This window comes from Hypanus sabinus, unplaced genomic scaffold, assembly GCF_030144855.1.
Source record: "Hypanus sabinus isolate sHypSab1 unplaced genomic scaffold, sHypSab1.hap1 scaffold_628, whole genome shotgun sequence".
Lineage (NCBI taxonomy): Eukaryota > Metazoa > Chordata > Chondrichthyes > Myliobatiformes > Dasyatidae > Hypanus > Hypanus sabinus.
In genome coordinates, this window is record NW_026781484.1 from 78,053 (window position 1) to 97,370 (window position 19,318).

At 46.5% G+C, this 19,318-nt stretch overlaps 1 protein-coding gene across 5 annotated transcripts in view; it reads right to left on the reverse strand.

The window, feature by feature from the left end:
* Window positions 1-9,040, reverse strand: part of LOC132389694 (NACHT, LRR and PYD domains-containing protein 3-like) — a 53,374-nt gene extending 44,334 nt beyond the window's left edge. For all 5 annotated transcript variants that reach the window (XM_059962255.1, XM_059962252.1, XM_059962253.1 and 2 more), the window contains exon 1: window positions 8,900-9,040. The gene's annotated coding sequence lies outside the window, so the exon portion shown is untranslated. The remainder of the gene's footprint in view (window positions 1-8,899) is intronic.
* Window positions 9,041-19,318: the final 10,278 nt, after the last annotated feature.

Here is a 19,318-nt window from a genome sequence, read left to right on the forward strand (position 1 = left end):
ACTCACTCCACTGCCCTGAGAGGACGCTTGCAGTGTGGACGGTCCTGCAGCAGCCCCGGGGTCATCAGCTCCTGGACTCAGACTCTGGTCATTGGGCAACAGCAGAGCTCTGCAAAGTCTCCCCCATAACTTTCATGGTTAGTTTCTCCCCAGAGCAGTGAAAGTATGCTGTGCAAGAATGTTGTTGGTCAGTTATCAAACTGGAACAATGTGACACTTACTGCTCTGGGAGAGAGAACAGTTAATTCACTGAATTAAAAATATATAGTTCAGTACAATGTAGCAAGACATTTGGCAGAGTCCCACCTGGGAGATTAGTCAAGAAGGTTTGGCATTCAGAATGAGGTGGTAAATTGATTTGGACATTGGTTTTGCGGCAGAAGCCAGTAAGCGGTGGAAGATGGTTTGACTCTCTGACTGGAGACCAGTGACTCGTGGGGTGCAGTGGGGGTCGGTGCTAGGTTCATTGTTGCTTATCATCTCGCTCAACGTTCTGGATGATTTAATTACTGCAATACTTGCTTTTTGTTCAACAGTAGGTTATTTGCCGTGGTCCGTACTTGTTAACTTAGTTTACAGTAACTCTGTAGTCGGAGCTTTTCTTGTGCACAGACCAGGCAGAAATTGGCCACTCAGCCCATCGAGCCTGCTGCCCCACACAGTGAAATAATGGTGGTCGCTTTGCAATGCTGCCTGTCGCTTTCTGTAACTGGTCACCACCCCACCCACAATGTTTGTTATGTATCGAGACCTTGAACAGAATCAACGTCTTTTCTTTTAAAGGACGTTGAGGAAATCAGCTCGAAACACCAACAATAAACACAGTCATGAGAAAAACGACATGCATTCATCTGAAGTCACAAGGTTTGGAAACAGAAGCCGTGTCGACGAAACATCTTTTTGCACACTTGCTTTGGAATCGTAACCCCTGATTCAGGAACTGTTTTTAACCTGGACATGAATTGTGGAGAATCTCAACCATGCAGACAGGATAATGCAAGAACACAAATACCATGACCGCCAGAAGAGACAAATAACTTCTTCCAATACACACAAAATGCCGGAAGAGCTCAGCAGGCCAGGCAGCATCTGGGAAAGGAGTCTTGCCGAAGGGTTTCAGCCCAAAACATCATCTGTTCACTCTCTTCCTAGATGCTGTCTGGCCTGCTGAGTTACTCCAACATTTTGTGTGTGTTGCTCTAACATCTGCAAATGTTCTCTTGTTTGCAAGTAACTTCTTGGTCACTGATCCAAAACACGGGTAACGTGTCAACTGGAAGTAAAGATCAGAAATAAAGAACAGAAGCTGAATTCACCTTAATTCACTAAGAATGTTCAGTCTCCCTGTGGGTATATTTTCAAGTTGTTTCCTTCTAACTTTACACCAGACCATCAGACGAGGGTCATTTAGTAACTATGGGGGAGGGGCCGATGTTGCTGCTCTGTGAGACTCACAGTGCAATTTTCTGTGTGCAAGCGGCTGCCTGTCTGCAGGGCAAATTCTGACACGCAGGCATTCCTCGGAGCAGGGAGCGGCTTCTCTGCTGAAAACGAACAAACCAGTTCGACATTTCGCGCTGACCTTCGACTGTGAACAAAGCTAATTTAACACTGTATTTAAATATTCCTGTAACAGGAAAAAACAGTAAAACACCGATGATATAGAAAAGAAAGTTCACCAGTGTCTGCAATCTGAATGTCTACTTATTACAATTGCTATTAGACTTTGAGAGTTTCCAGTAGTTTATTTTACTTCAAACACCCAATATCTGTAGTTTATATTTGCGATTTAATTAAACGAATCGATCTGTGGCATAGTCCACAACGATGTTCCGAATGCCGATATCTTACAGTAGTTCTGTATTCTCAATAATTTTTTCCTGTGTATGTGAGTGAGTGTGTGTCAAGGAGGGCAAAGAGGGAGAGAGACTCTTTCACTGCCCTGTGGGGACATTTCACATATCTACAGCGTCTCAGTAGAAACCAACTGGAGAATGTTTGTAGTTGAAGGTAATTGTTTCTTTTAATCCATTTGGTCAATAATTAATTTGTTAATTTGAAGATTTCAGAGTTCCCTTCTCCCACTGAATTACCTCCCGAGCCCGACAAAAGCCAAACCCGATTGTAAACGCTCCCTGGTTCTGAAGAATCGGAGACAACACTTACTGTGATGTTGAAACCGGACGGAGTTCAGTGAGGTGCCGGGTGAACGGTGTGCTCACCATATACAGAGATGTCAGTCTGAGCCGCTACACCCGAGGTTATTCGGTTATATAGTGTCTGTCGCTCATTTCAAAACACTCGCTTTCCTTACCGCGCTGTCCTCCCACTTGCCCCCTACCTGCTGTGCTCTTCTCCCACCCCCCCGACCACTTTTCCTCCCACCTTCCTTCCCCAAGCTCTCTCCTTCCCCCTCCTGCGCTCTGCTCATCCCATGCTCAACTACCATTCCTCTTTCCCCACACCCTTCCCCGCTCTCTCATGCCTTCATCCCTCTCCATCTCTCCTTCTTTTTCCTGCCCAGCTGCCGCCTGTCAATCCCTGTCTAACAATGTAGACTGTCATCTAAACGGGAGAATGTTCAAACATCAGAGTGCAGAGGGAATCAGGTGTACTCGGGTCTGACTCCTGGAAGGTTAATCTATAGGTTGAGTCTGTGATAAAGAAGGCAAGTGCAATGTTGTCATTTATTGCAAGGGGAATAGAATATAAAAGCAAGGAGAAAATTCTCAGTCTTTATGAGACATTAGTCAGGACATATTTCAAGTGTCATTAACAGTTTTGGGCCCAATATCTCAGGAAGCATGTGTTGTTGTTGTTGAATGACCGCAGGAGATTCATGGGGATGATTCCAGCAATGAAGGGGTTCACATACAAGGAGCATGATGCAGCTTTGGGTCTGTACTCACTGGAATTTAGAAAAATGCTGGGGAATCTCATTGACAACTACTGACTGTTAAAAGGACTGGCCGGGGTGAATGTGGAGAGGATGCTCCTGTGGTGAAGGTATCCAAATCTAGGGGTTGCAGCCTTAAAATTGAGGGGCGACCGTTTAGAAAAGATTGAAGAAGGATTTGTTTTAGCCAGAGAGTAGTGAATCTGTCACAGACTGTAGTGGAGGACAATCCGTGGGTGTTTAAGGCAAAAGTTGATTGTCTCTTGATCATTCAGAACATCAAAGGATATGGTGAGAATGGTATACGGTTGAGTGGGATCGGGGATCAGCCATGATGGAATGGTGGAGTTGAATCGATAGGCTGAATTCTGCTCCTGTGTCTCATGGTCTGGTGACTGTCACAAACTGATTTTTTTAAGGAATCATGAAAAGAATGTTTTAGAAACAAATATAGACAATGTGAGTCTGAAGGAAGAAATTATAAAATTCCAGAAACTCACAGCAAGCAGAGCATCAACTGTAATTGGTAGCGAGGTTTCGGAATCAACGGTAGTTTTCTTTATATCAGCTTTCACATTCATTGACCCTCCCTGCAGCAGAAATAGTTAAGCAAACTAATAATGTGAATGTTTTCAAACCCGAATGAGAAGGAAACTTCAAAGCAGTTGGATATGGTTTTAGCAGAATGGCCTAAAGTGCTGCTTTAAGAAGAGCTGCCTATGGTTCTGTGGAATGTGCAGGGCCAAACAGCTGCTTACACCAGACCCTGAGCTTTGAATCTCCCAGAAAAACAACCCGCACCTTTTCCCAGTACTCTTTCAACCTTATTTATTTCTCTTATAGATAGATGACCAAAACAGCAGTCAATACTCCAAATTCAAACTCAGCAATGTCTTATTCCTTTTATTCCACCGCACTCTTTAGTGCGCTATCGTTTACTGTGTAAGACCGACAGAGTGCAACACTTTGCACTTGCTTAGATTAAATTCCATCTGCAATTTTCAGCTCAGTATTTGCAGCTGCGCCAGATCCCACTGTAACCTGCCTCTCTGCCGACTACACCCGATATTGCTGTCATATGCAAATGTGCTTATCAAGTTAAACACGTTATCATAGATGACAAACAGCAACAGCCCAACTACCATTTCTGTGGCTGTCCGCCGGTCATAAACCCCCAATCAGGGAGACAATCATCTACTATCATTGTCAGCCTTCGCCCAAAGCTCCACTGTCTATGCCAATTTACCTCCTTACGTTGAACGTGGAGCAAATAAATTTTCTGCACCAAACTCCCTTTCTGTCCCTTTCTCTCTAATCATATTCCCTCCCGCTGTCTCCCCATTGTGTCCCATCATCTACCCACCTTCTACCTACTCCACTGCCTCACTTTCATCTTAGTTGCTCCCTGTCCACCTCATAGACCTGTTATGAGTGATGAATAGACCTGATGGACAATGGGGTAGAGTTAACCATTCCCCTCCTGAGAAACACAAACAATTACTGTTGCTATGCTGACCATGAGAAAGAGAGATGGAAAAACAAGCAGGAACATCAGCGAGAGGGGGAAATTACTGATTACCCATATTGTGACTCCTTTTTGAATTATTTACTGTTTCACTGCAAGGACAATAGTTTGCTCATAAACATTCCTCAGTGGATTGAAGGAGTGGCCTTATTTGATGGACACAGTCATTCAGGAGTGATGGATAGCTGAGTCCCCGTGAGTAGGGATAAAAGATAGGTCTGGAGAGACACCCTCCAGACACGCCAGTGGACACTGACTGAGTGTTGGAACCCACAAGAAAGGTGGGGGCTTCGGAGACCGAACCAGGAGGTCGGTCAGTAAGACTATCAGTGAAAAAGCAGGGTCGGTGGGGACTTGTGTGTGTGTCCACTCATGCCAGAGTGACGAGTCCACCACAGAAGAATGGAGAGGTCAGAATGACCACACCGATATGACGGATTAAGAAAGCAAAGAAAGGCTTGCCTGACTGTAGCTGTTACATCTCGCTCGCTCTCTCTCTCTCTCTCCAACCATTACAATACAACAACTATAACTACATCAGCACTCATGAACTGAACCGAACTTTATCCTTTTCTATGACAATTTATTTACCCCTAGACATCAATAGAGCTTGTTTATTATTGATTATTATTATTATTATTATTCCAACACTTTTAGGTATATTACTGCTAACTGGTTTTATATGTATATTTGCATTAGTGATATTATTTTGCTTATTTTTATTAATAAACACATTCAGTATAGTACCATCAGACTCCAATGAATTCTTCTTTCTCTGCTGATTAGACACCCAGTTACGGGGTACATAACAGACCCTCGCCCTGACTTTTTCCCCTCTCCCTGCTCAACCTTTCTCTCTCTCCACCTCATTCTGCCCCTCACCTTTACCCTTACATCAACAATATTTTAAGGGTTATTGGCAAATTTGGGAAAGATGCATTTTTCATACACTGTGTTGTGTCTTTGTATTAAGGAATGTCACAGTTAGGAATGGCATGAATCTTTTTTTTAAGGTATCATAAAAAAAGTTTTAAAACAACTGCAGATAATGAGAGTTTTAAGTAAAAATAATTAAATTCTGCAAACTCACAGCAAACAGGACAGCAACTGTAGCTCGTTCAAGCCCGTTGGCAGTGTCGTTTATGACATGTTACAGGTTCCTTGCAAACTATTAACAGTTTAGCATATTTGCATATGCAGAAATAGTTAAACAGAACACTGAAGTGACTTTGTTTATGTGATAGAGAGTGAAATGTCAAACCAGTTTGAATTGGTTTCAGCAGAAAGGCTGCTCCCTGTTCTGAGGAATATGCAGGCAGCTGTTTAAACACAAACCCTGAGCTCCGAGTCTCACACAAAAGCAACCTGCACCTTCCAAATCAATCAATGATATTGCCTCTTCCCTCTTCCTTTCCAGTTCCACTGAAGGGTCTCGGCCCAAAACGTTCCCGTTGTATTCAGTTCCATACATACTGCCCGGACCTGCTGAGTTACTCCAGCATTTTGTCTTTCCCTGGTTATGAAATATCCATGACAGGGAGCGTGTGGGCAGTTTAAAACCATGTCAAAACACATCCAGGCTGTTGAGTATTCTTGGGGAATTAAGGTGTGAATTATTCAAGTCTGATATTAATTTCGGATCTTTACTCAATCAAACTTCTGTCTGTGATCAAGGAGTCATGGTTAGAGAGTCATATCGAAACAGAACACAGTACAGGTGCATTGTCTGCCATTTAAACCACCTATTCCCACCCACCTGCACAGTAGCCATATTCCCCCATCCATAGTTTCAAAGGTGAAATCGTGCTCGCATGTACCACTCCTGTTGGCAGCTCGTTCCATATTCTCTCGACCCTCTGATTGAAGACTTATCCACTCATGTCCCACTAAAACTTCTCATCTGTCACCCATGATGCATGATCTCTGGTTGTCATTCCACCCGACTTCAGTGGAAAAGGCCTGCTTGCATTTACCAATCTCTACCCATCTTCATGTTGCACTGCTCTGTCAAATCTCCTCTCAATTTTTAGCATTTCAAGGATTAAAGTCCAAAACTATTCAACCTTTCCTTATCACTCAGGGCCTCCAGAAACCTCCTTGAAGTTTTTCCCAGTACACTTTCAAACTTACACCTCTCCTGTAGGCAGGTGACCAGAACTACACACAATACTCTAAATTTGGACTCACCGAAGTCATATACAACTTCAAAATAACATCCCATCTCCTGCAGTCAATAATTTAATTGCAGAAGGTCACTATGCCAAAAGCATTTATTAACCACCCTATCTACCTGTGGCGCTGCTTTCAATGAATTATGGACCTCTATTCCCAGATCCTTTTGTTCCACCGCAACGTTAGTGCTCCACTGTTTACTGTGTAAGACCTACCATAGCACAACACTTCGCACTTGCCTGCATTAAATTCTATCTGCTATTTTCAGCTCAGTATTTCCAGCTGTTCCAGATCCCTGTAACCTATGATAGATAATTTCCCTCACTGTCAACTACTCCCCTAACCTTGGTGTCACATGTAAATGTGCTTATCAAGTTAAAAACATTACCATCCCAATCATTGATATAGATGACAAACAGCAACGGACCCAACGATTAATGGAGACAATCATCAACCATCATAGTCCACCTTCTCCCGAAATGCCATTGTCTACTCCAATTTACTTCCTTACATTGAACGTGATGCAAATGAATTTCCCTGACGAACCTCCCATGCAGGATTGCTAAATGCTTGCAAAAGACCATGTAAACAACATTCGCTTCATTGCCTTTATCTACTTTCCTGGTAACATTCCCAATCTCATCAAAAAAAAACTGTGTGTGTTGCCAGGAGTAAACAAAGTAATGCTGACTGTTCCAAGTCAGTCTTGCCTTTTCAAATACTTATATATGCAGTGCTTCGAATACTGATGTCAGAAGCACTGGTCTATAGTTTGCTTGGGGGTTGTTTAAGCCTTTCTTCAACAGCAGGTCTGTATAACCCATGGACAGCGGGATTTTACATCATATCCCAGGTACAATCTCAACAAAACGCGAGTAATTGTTAATGTCATTTCACTCTTACACCCAATAACTCTTACAATAAATACAATGTACCTTTCACCTCCCTCTCTACCCACTGCACTTAAACTCTCCATTTTAACACACTCAGGATTTCAGTTTCTCCTACAGAAGTGGGTGATCTCACATTTCCCACACTGGACTCCAGTGACCTGTTGTTCTCACTCATCCCTTTTGCCTCCATTACCCCAAAACCTCTCAACAAGAGACCCAGAACATAGAACAGTACAGCACAGTGCTCAGTCTATTCAATTAAGGAATATATATCGTTTCAACAACGAACGGGGAGATAAACCACCATCCATCCGGGTGGGGGGGGGGGGCGGCTGTGAGCATGCGCAGGGTGATTACTACGTCAGAGCGGAGGGTCTCCCCAGGGAGCAAATTCCAGTGAACGACCCAGCAGACTCGGTGAGGAACAACATACACGCCCCTCATATCTCCATTAACCCACCCTCTTTCACCTCAAATGAATGGCCTCTTATCTTAGAAATTTCAACCCTGGGAAAAATATATCGTCTATCCCTCTCGTAATCGTCTAAACGTCCATCCAGTCTCACCCCAGCCTGCGCCGCTCTGGAGAAAACAACACAAGTTTGTCCAGCCTCTCGTTATAGCTCATGCCCTCTAATCCAGGCAGTGTCCTGGTAAACCTCTTCTGCGCCCTGTCCAAAGCCCCGACATCCTCCCGAGAATGGGGGCGACCAGAACTGTATGAAACACTCCAGATTTAACTAGCTTTATAAAGCTACAGCACAACTTCCCGACTTTTGAACTCAGTGCTTCAACGAATAAAGACAACCATGTCATTTGCCTTCTTAACCACCCGTCTCTTTCAGGGAGCGATGAACTTGGAGTCTAAGATCCCTCTGATCATCAACACTGTTCAGGGTTTTGCATTTAACAGTGTACTGTCTCATACAGTCGAACTACCGAGCTGCCAAGATGATCATCACTAATCAAATCTCACTGAGATTTCTCAGATCCTGTTGAATTTATTGCCAAGTGCACAAGTCCGGGAAGATACAGGTACAGAGAAACACTGACTTGTGGCAGCATCACAGGCAAGTTCATTCAGATATCACACGGAACACAAATTGTACAATTCTCTGTCAGTAACAATATAGAAACATGTTTAACTTCATCCTGCTAATAGGACCAGAACAGGGGCTGGGCGGCGGCTCATCTCAGACGGTTCGGTGAGAAGGTCTCACAAACCGGACCGACCCCGGCACATTCTGCGAAGGAAACGAGGCGAGGCCGCCAGTTCGGGAAAGTTCACCCCCTCCCCCTTCAGGTTTCACCGATCACCTTGTGGTTCTCTCCCTTCCCCACCCCCACCTTTTATTCTCCAGTTCTCTTGTTTGAATTCGGATCTCCCCGCTCCGGACCTGCTTCAATACTCACCGAAAGGAAACTGTTGTCGTCGCCCCGCAGAGAATAATCCGTCCCTGGCTCCCTGCCCCAGGGGGCGAGGGTGAGGACCCGCTCCCGATCCCGATCCCACGGCCGACCCGCTTCAACAAAGAACAAAAACAACACCGCCCTTCCCGCACTGAGCATGCGCGATGTCGTCAGCGCGTCAACGGGTAAGTGGGCGGGGCTTCGGGCCGCAGCTGCAGATCCTCAAACCCGCCTGTCCAGGTAGACCCATTGTCTCAGATTGCTCCTGCCCCACCGAACTCATTTCTGCGTACCTTGACACCGTCTTATACCCCCCCTTGTTCAATCCCTTCCCACCTATGTTCGTGACACTTCTCACGCTTTGAGATTTTTTCAATGAAAAAATGTTTGCTCCCACCGCCTTATTTTCACCATGGACGTTCAGCCCTTATATACCTCCATCCTCCACCTGGACGGTCTCAAAGTTCTCAGCTTCTTTTTGGATTCCAGACCTAACCAATTCCCCTCTACCATCACTCTCCTCTGCCCAGCGGAATTAGTTCTTACTCTCAATCATTTATCCTTTGGCTCCTCGCACTTCTTCCAAACCAAGGGTGTAGCCATGGGCACCCGCATGGGTCCCAGTTATGCCTGCCTTTTTGTTGGTTATGTGGAACAGCCCATGTTCCAAGCCTATACGAGTATCCATCTCCCTCTTTTCCTTCGCTGCATCGACGACTGCATTGGCGCTGCCTCCTGTACGCATGCTGAGCTCGTTGACTTCATTAACTTTGCCTCCAACTTTCACCCTGCCCTCAAATTTACCTGGTCCATTTTCGATACCTCCCTCCCCTTTTTTAATCTTTCAGTCTCCATCTGTGGAGATGGCCTATCTACTGATATCTACTATAAGCCTACAGATTCTCACAGCTACCTGGACTATTCCTCTTCCCACACTGTCTCTAGCAAAAATGCAATCCCTTTATCGCAATTCCTCCGTCTCCGTCGCATCTGCTCTCAGGATGAGGCTTTTCATTCCAGGACGAAGGAGATGTCTTCCTTTTTTAAACAAAGGGGCTTCCCTTCCTCCACTATTAACTCTGCTTTCAAACACATCTCTCCCATTTCCAACTCCCATGCCCTCACCCCATCCGCTCGCCACCCCTTGTCCTCACCTACCACCCCAGAAGCCTCCAGGTCCAACGTATAATTCTCCGTATCTTCCGCCACCTCCAACGGAATCCCACTACCAAACACATCTTCCCCCCCCCCTTTCTGCTTTCCGCAGAGATCGCTCCCGACGCGACTCCCTTGTCCATTCATTCCCACCGATCTCCCTCCTGTCACTTATCCTTGCAAGCGGAACAACTTGGAAAGATCCAAGATGGCGGCGCGACGCAGCTTGCAGCGGCCACTCCGGAGCTGATTATCTGTTATTTGTGAAGTGGGGTGCCGTGCGCAATCATAATCGATTGAAAACGGACGTGGGAGCACGGAGGAACATCGGGAAATGTCCAGGAAGTTCTTCTTCGTTGTTGCTGTTGCTGTGAGGTCCAACACTCTGTTGGGAAGAACAGGCCCCCAGTCCTCGGGGTCGCATTGGCGGGGCCGTCTTGATACACTCGGCAGAGGATGGTGCTCGGAGAAGCTGTGCCGGAGGGGATGGTCTTTGGCTCGGAGGTTCGACGGACTCGGCGCATTCGGTGTGTGCTGCGTCTGCGAGGCTGAGTCGGGCGGCGCCGTGGGGGCCAATAGCGGGGGTATTCCCTTCTGCCGCCGGCGTGGGATGGCGAGTCTGTCGGGACCCTGGGGACTCGTGGAAACTGTGTGGTGATTTCTATTGAATTTACAGTCCTTTAACATCTTGGACTATTTTTACTGTGGCCATAGTCTGTTTTTTTTTAATCAATTATGCTATTGTTTGCACTGTTGTAACTATATGTTGTAACTATGTGGTTTTGTTCAGGTCTTGTAGCTTTAGTTTTTGGTCTTGTTTTGTCTGGTGGTTTTGGGGCACCTTTCCGGGGAACGCGCTAAGATGGCAGCGCGATATTAATACGCAGCAGCCTCTCCGGACTCTGGATTGGGGATTGCCAAACGTTATGTGGATTTTCTGGTGTACTCTGTTTTGTCCTGTGCTTTTGTGATATAATTCTGGAGAACATTGTCTCATTTTTTTAACTCATTGCATTTGTGGTTTCTAAATGACAATAAACAATCTGAATCTGAAGTGTGTTACGAAGGTGAAGCAACTCTGAGGGGCCGAAGGGTACAAAGTAGCCCCCTCCTTTTTGAGAATCGCAAGATCGCTATTAATTCGGGTCTGGGACCCAGGAAATGAGAGAGAATCCTCAAGGTTTGGAATGTGTCCTGGCCTCAGCGAGACAAAGCCACGGATACCGGCCATTGTCTCTGGGAGACGGAATTGTGTATTGAGTACTGTACTATTCATTGAAGCCCTCAGGGAATGACCAGAGTGGGCTGGTTGAGGGATTGCATCATCCCAACCTGATTGACATCTGAGACCCCGTGAGTGAGGATAAAAGAGGGTCTGGGGAACAACCCCTTTAGACGCAGCAGGAGAAACGCTAGGAATCCCATGACAGCGTTTAATAGCGACAGCCGGTGGTGGGGGGGTTCGTGTGCGTCCTTTCCCTTGCCTGGGATTGGCGGCCTCACCACGGAAGAACGGCTTTAGCTAAAGGAGAGGCCACAAGTGAACGGCCACACCAACGGGACTCCCGAAGGATCAAAATCATAAAGGTTGGAAAACCCGGAGCGGTTCCATTCTATTCGTATTTCTCTCTCTCTCCAACAAAGTGCACCACAGCGACAACCAAAAGACGACGGCTTGTGGAACTTCAGTGAACTGTATATTTCCATTGGACAATTCGTTATCCCCGAGACAACGATAGAGCTTATTTCTTATTGATTATTAATATACCCGCACTTTTAGATTTAGTATTGACGACGTATATTATCTGTATATTTGCATTGATATTATTTTTGTGCATTTTTACTAATAAATACTGTTAAAAATAGTATCATCAGACTTCAACAGACATCTCTATCTTTGCTGGTAAGTGACCCAGTTACGGGGTTCGTAACAAGTGCTACACCTGCCCTTACACTTCCTCCCTCACCACCACTCAGGGCCCCCAACCTGATGGCATGGATTGACTTCTCTAATTTCTGTTAATGCCCCTCCTCCCCTTCTTACTCCATCCCTGACATATTTAGTTTTTTTGCCACCCTCCTCCTTTTTTCTCTCTTTCTGCTCGTCACTCTGCCTATTCTCCATTTCCCTCTGGTGCCCCCCTCCCTCTTTCTTTCTCCCGAGGCCCATGATCCTTTCCCTTCTCCAGCTCTGTATCACTTTCGCCAATCACCTTTCCAGCTCTTGGCTTCTCCCCACACCCTCCGGTCTTCTATCATTTTGCATTTTCCCCTCCCCTCGTACTTTCAAATCTCTTACTATCTTTCCTTTCCGTTAGTCCTGACGAAGGGTCTCGGCCCGAAACGTCGACAGAGCTTCTCCCTGTAGATGCTGCCTGGCCTGCTGTGTTCCAACAGCATTTTGTGTGTGCTGCAGATGCTGCGGATCAGCGGTAAAACGGGATCACGTGACGGGTGGAGGGTCTCCCACGTGACCCGGTGACTCCGCTCCTCGCCCCTCACACGCTGCCCGACCTCCCCACCGCATTTCCCACATTATTCCCTATTTACACCGGGTACATGTTTCACATTTTCCCTCCGTATATTCCCGTCCCATCCCTCCACCTCCCTGGGTTAGGGGCTACGGGTTCGAATCCCATTCCGATCCGACTAACATTTTAGATCCAAACCAGAATTGTGCAGGTTTCATGTAAATCAGTCGATGTTTATAAACACTAATTTGTATTCACATTCCTCCGGCCTCACTGGACAGGAACACTGAAACATCAAGTGAGAAACAGCAGTAGGTGGCCATTTAGCCCCTCTAACTATCAACAAGATGGCGGCTGCTCTCCCATCTCAGACACATGTTTCTGTCCGATCCTAATTTCCTCAATCCCTTCGGTCTCCACACATGAGTCAGCCTCTGTTTTACGTGGGGACGATCACCGAGTCTTCAACAACCTCTGAGGTGGGGTTTACAGACATTCACCACCCTCGGAATGGAGACATTTCCCCTCATCGCAGTCCCGGACAGACCACTCCTTTTTTCAGAGACTGTGATCCCTGGTTCAGCCGGTAATGATGTTGTGCATTTCAATGTGTCTCAGTCCTCAGTGCTCTAAATGAAAGGGTTATCACATTTGATCTTTCTTCATATGATGAGCCCAGCACCCCAGGGATCAGTCTGGTGAATCTGCATTGCACTCTCTATAACAAATACTCTCTAACCTCTTTGTTCATCCTCTATGAATAAAATTCCATCTTCTGCAGCCCCATGTTGCCCCAACCACTCACCTCCCACCCGTCACTATTTCCACCTTCCCACCTCCCCCTCACCTGGATCCACCTCTCACTCCCCAGCTCTTGCCCCATCCCCACCCTCACCCCTTTTCTCTGACTATTTCCCGTCCACTCTCAGTCCAGAGGGAGGGTCTCGGCCCGAAATGTTGACGGTCCATTTCCCTCCACAGATGCTGCTCGACCCACTGAGTTCCTCCGGCAGTTTGTTCTTTGCTCTGTCTAACCCGTGTTAGTTTGGGGAGCGGGATTTTACACCATATTCCAGGTACAATCTCAACAAAGCACAAATAATTGTCACTCTGCCCGGACCTTTGGTCCCGCTTGCAGGGCAATAGTCTGCCGGTGTTTGCCCCCCATGTGGTGAATCCCTCTGCTCGACACCACCGTGGGCTCAGACATTTCCACAGATGAGCCCCTCCTGTCCCCACCGGGACAAACATCCTGTCCGCCCCCTCTCTCACCATCTTCATCCTTTCAATAAAATCCCTCCCTCCCCGGGGAACCGGCATCGAACCGACGGGCCGAGCGGTCTCCTCCTGCCTCTCAGCGATACATCAGACTCCGGCCGCAGGGACGCTTCACAAACGCCCCAACTTCCCTCGGAGGGAAATGGAAATAAATCAGAAAGCGGGCATTTACTTTGAGGTTTTCTCCGCTCTGAGGAGGCGGTCGGCGCTCGAGCGGGGTAACGCCCACTCGGCTTGTCCGCCTCCGCGATTGGTTGTAACCAGTGACTGACATCGCTTAGCACCAATAGGAATAGCGTAGCTCCTGAATCCTCTGTTGACAGCGGTGCGGGAGGGGCTGGTCACGTGATTATTAGCCCAGCCGTTCAATCGATAAAGCTCGAGCACAGCAGCGCGTGGGTGACGTAAGACACCGCGCACGTGAGATCCCGGTGTGGGGAGCCCATGTGTGACGTCAGGCGCGTGGGAACTGTGTCTGACGTCACCTGTAGGCGAGCGCTGGCATTTAAAAGCACCTTAATGGACTTTTCGGTGGGACAACAACATTAATCACGGGTTTCATCACTGAATCCAGTGTTGTGGGATGTAAAGTCCCCTGTTATGTGTCCGGCTGTGCCGTGTTGTTGGTGGAGTGGGCAGCGTGGTGTTTGTCTCGATTCGGGTCACAACACCAGAATTGCCAGCGGGGTCCACACACATATTAGTCAACAGAATACACTGTGTGTATTCTCAAGTGAGGAGTCTGTGTGGTGATGCAGCTTCCCTGGAGGTGGACGAAAGAGGACACACCAACAGGTGGAACCGGCTGCGGGAAGACATGATTTTTCAGGTCTGATGACGAGCTGAATGTACCATAACCTTCAGACTGAATCAGAAAACCATTCTGAGGGTATTTGAAACGTCAGAAGCAGAGGAGATGTGATCCTATGTCTCCATCAGACATCAGTGAGATGGTTCCAGTTATAACGTGCAGGGATGAAAGCACAGTGTTTGGGGTCTGATTTAATCACTGATTCTGACACAGTGAGAGGGTTAGTTTTGCTGTAAGGGAGAAACATTAATGCAAGAAGACACAGGAACTTCATCAGTTGCCAGTTGTTTAGCAGAAGTGACCAATCTCTATGCTACTTTGACAGAAACAGATATTCCCAGAGGTGAGAAAGGGGTGCAGTCTGGTTTATTTCAGGTTGGAGACGGGTGTGGAGTTTTGAAATCAATGCCTTGCGGTGTCCCTATCGTTAATTTAGCATGTCCGGATTGGTGGATCACACAGCACGGGAACAGGCGTTTGGCCGGCCATACCTGTTCTGACCATCCACTCACTGTCTACACTGGTCCCATTTATCAGCACTTGGTTCACAGCCGACTGTATCTCTGCAGTTTCAATGCTCATCCTCTTCGTAAATGTTGTGAAGGGACCTGCCTCCACCACCACCTCGGGCAGTGAGTTCCAGATTTCAGCTACCCTGGTGACACCGGCTCCTCCGCTGTTGTGCGGGGTAGGGTTGTTTCCTTTGGGGGGGGGGGGCTCAAAGGCCTGTTTCCGTGCTGTGTGATCCACCACTCCGCTCATGCTAAATTAACGATGGTGGCACCACAAGGAATTGATTTCAAAACTCCACACCCCTCTCCAACCTGAAATAACCCTTTTGTCCAGAGGGGTGGGGTTTGTAGATTGATGATCGGGATGCCGTTCTTTTTTTAAGCTGGGGTTGGGGTGGGAGTTTGATTTTTCTCTCTGAACGACTTTCATGCTGGAACTCACAAACACAACAGCTCGTTAGTTCCGCTGTATCTGTCAGTTCACCAGCGCTTGAATGTCGCCGATCCTTGAATGTGGAGACGGAGATGCTGGAGAAGACAGCGCCACACTCGCTGCAAGGAGAGCCCGAACACGTGCCCATGTCCGTGATCTGATTGGATAAATCGCCATGACGTTCCGAGCAGTGAGATATCATTCACTGGCTCTCATTTTGGAAGGGATTCAGTCGGCCATCGCAGATTCACCAACAGCTTCGCTCTGGGAAGCGGCCGTTCACCTGCTCCGTGTGTGCGAAGAGACTCATTCAGTTAACCCATCTTGTGATGTAAATAGAGGCCACATTTCTGTCCGGAGTGAGCAAAGAGTTTTACTCAATCATCCCAGCTGCTGCAACACCAGCAACTTCACATCAAGGAGGAAGTTCAAATCAGCTCCGTGTTAAATGTTTAACCATCACGGTGACTGAAGGCAGCTGCAGGTTCATGAGGGACTGTTACTGTCAGATTCTGCAGTTCTTGCGGCTGCTCATCGCACCCAGGACTGAACCCTGGTCACTGAGCATTGGAGGAGTCTGTTCTGCTGATGTTAGCCTTAAACTAGACTGGTGTTTAATATTGTGGAGCTGTGAAAGATAAATCAGCTCTGTATCAAATACCGTGTCTCAGGTTCTTATCGTCTCTAACACACTCACAATGTACACTAGAGTGGCCACTCTGTCCATCTGGTCCCTGCCCATGTTTCTGTTCCATATCAGTATATTAAAATCTACCCCTGCCGTTCCCCTCTCACTCTCCCTGTGATGACAGGTTACAACTAGTCACCGCTCCGTGGGATAGGAGATTTCTCTTGAATTTCAGAGAATCATAGAAATCCACAACACATTACAGACGCTTTGGCCCACAATGTTGCGCCGACCATGTAACTTACACTAGAAACTGCTTTAAAATTACCCTACCGCATAGCCACCTATTTTCCTAAGCTCCGTGTACCTATCTAAGAGACTCTTAAAATACTCTATTGTATTCGCTTCTGCCACCATCGCTGGCAATGCATTCCACACAAACACCACTCTTTGCTTTAAAACCTTAGCTCTGACATCTCCTCTGTACCTACTTCCAAGCAGCTTAAACCTATTCCCCCTCTTGTTAGCCGTTTCTGCCCTGGGAAAAAGCCTCTGACTATCCACACGACCTATGCCTCTCATCATCTTATACACCTACATGAATTTCCTACATGATTTTCTCCGGGCTGAACAAGACGATGAGCTCACTGTGGTTGTGACGTTGTTCAGGGCTCCGGACGAAGTTGGTTAAACTCCTTCTTCTCCGCTCTTTTCAATGTTTTGTGTCATTTTCACCTATTTTAAAGGACTGTGCCTCAGACATCTGGGTTGTTGCAATTTTTACGTACCAGCAGCAATAGATCACTAACGGAGTCTGGTTTCGATGTTAAAACCATTCTCTTCATTAGTATCTACTCCAAATCTAAAAGATTGAACGAAATAAACAGCAATTAACGGTGTTGTACGTATTCCAAACTATCAAACTTGGGAAACAATGCTTAAACTCTTAAGATGGTAAAGTGGAAAAGTTCAGTAATCTACGGAACAAGCGAGTGAGAGGAGAGATTTATAAATCCACACGAAGATGTAGAGAGAAGGCAATTACGAAGAATTCCACACACATTCCACGCTGGGTGAACGGAATAACAGTCGCTGAAGATCTTATCCGTCGATTAGTTCCGAAATACACTTAGAAATATCACCAGGTGACAGTCACAAGAATATCTTCTTCGGGTGGTTACCACAGAACACCCCGATTCCGGGTAAGGGAAATCCACACATATGGATTATACGAAGTGACAGTCACACATCCGTTGTGCACTGCGTGCCGATGATCAACCCAATCTTTTGGGCATAGCAGTGACGAGCTGAAGTCTCTCTCACTCTTCCTCTCTTCGTCTCCCTCTATCTCTCTCTCTCCCCTCCCTCTCCTCCCCCCTCTGTCTCTCTGTCTCTGCTGCAGCGCCTGTCTGACGTCACAGACCCGCCTCACTCAGGCACTCAAAGCGACACTCACAGTAAACGAATCTGCGGTCTCGTAACACAATGCACCTCTAAAGTCTGACAGCAGACTGGCGAGTGAAACTTCGATGGTGCAGAGTCAGAAACCAAAGAGTTGCCAGCCTGAGTCAGGCTTTGCGGCTCCAGAGAGAGAATGGGTCTGGAGTTTACGAGGAGGAGGAGAGGGAAGAATCAGACCAACAGGATATGGCTACAAAAGGAAAATCAGAAAAAATTGGAAACTGGTTGACCGAAAAAAAAGATTGTTAGTATCTGCAAAATACTGGTGGAAATCAAAAGATTAGGCAGCAATTGTGGAGAGGAATAAATAAACAACTTTTAGACCGATCCTCTTCAGCATGCCTAGACTGTGGACTCCGCTGCTTAGTTGCTACCTGAACTGCAGAGCTCCTCCAGCATTTTGTGTGTGTGCGCATCTCTGTATGTCCAGCCACTGCAGAATCTCTTGTGTTTTATATCCACATTTTACTTTGGCATTAAATACTCGTTGATATTGAGTATATTGTTCATGTGAGCCGCTTCCTGCGTTAAAAAAGCTGCAGACTTTTTCTATATACCCGAAAAAAAAAGATATGGACATTGAACCGGTACTTCAAGAACTGTTTAATGGCACCGGTATTACCCAAAAGGCCCTGCGCGAATAAATCTTATCAGGCGCTGAAGCACTGATGAACTGCGCAGGCGTCAGGCTGATGACATCCCCGAGTATCACGCATGCGCGCAGCACACGAGGCCTGGAAAATGTCGGTTGCAGGTAAGAGCGATTCTCCGTGTTTTTATTTTAAACACCGACTTCGGGATAATTCCTCTGAATTTCGGACACCGTGACCAGCAATCCGGGGACAGTCCTGTTCTCTTCCCTCTCTCTCAGCCCCACGATCCGTACACGGGCCCCGGGGAGCTTCCGGCTGATGAGGGAATGGGAACCGATGGATCTCTCAGACAGAGCTGAGCTCCAGCTATCTAAATGCAAGGATTAGGAACTCGGAGAAAGGGAACAAAACCCATCTGTGGACACTCTCTGGAGGTCCAAGATTCGTATGTTACACGACCGCTGGACTAAGTGTGTAAATGTAGGAGTGGACTATGTTGAAAAATAGATGTGCTAGATTTTCTAAAATTGACTCCTCCTACCTTAGGCCACAACCTTATCTGTCATTCCTTATTTATTTATTTATCTATCTATTTATCTATCTATCTATCTATCTTATATATGGAAAAGCAGTATAACATTAGATGATCATCACCATAAGATGAAAGTTGAAACCTTAGCCTTTGCTTTAAATCAGTACTTAGTCTTTCCTGTGATTAGAAAATCGGAATCTTGGTTAAATTACTGGACATAAAGTATGGTGAGGTACATTGCTAGCATTGTAGATTAGCAAAGATTCTACTTTGGATTGGACTTCCAGAGCACAGTTACTGGATATCCACAGGACAGTACTGTCAAAGACTAAGATGGTACTTTCAAATAGCATTGGAAAGGAAATGAGCGGGAATTTTTGCAGTGATATAGGGCAAGAGAAGGATTGGAATTGAGAGGATAGTTCTGATTGATGATCTCCATTCATGCCAACAATAATTTTATAATAATTATTCTGTGATTCTGTGTGAAGCTTTCCCTGGTCATTTGCCACCTCTTCTTGTGATTCTGCTCCTAAATGTGAAAACTT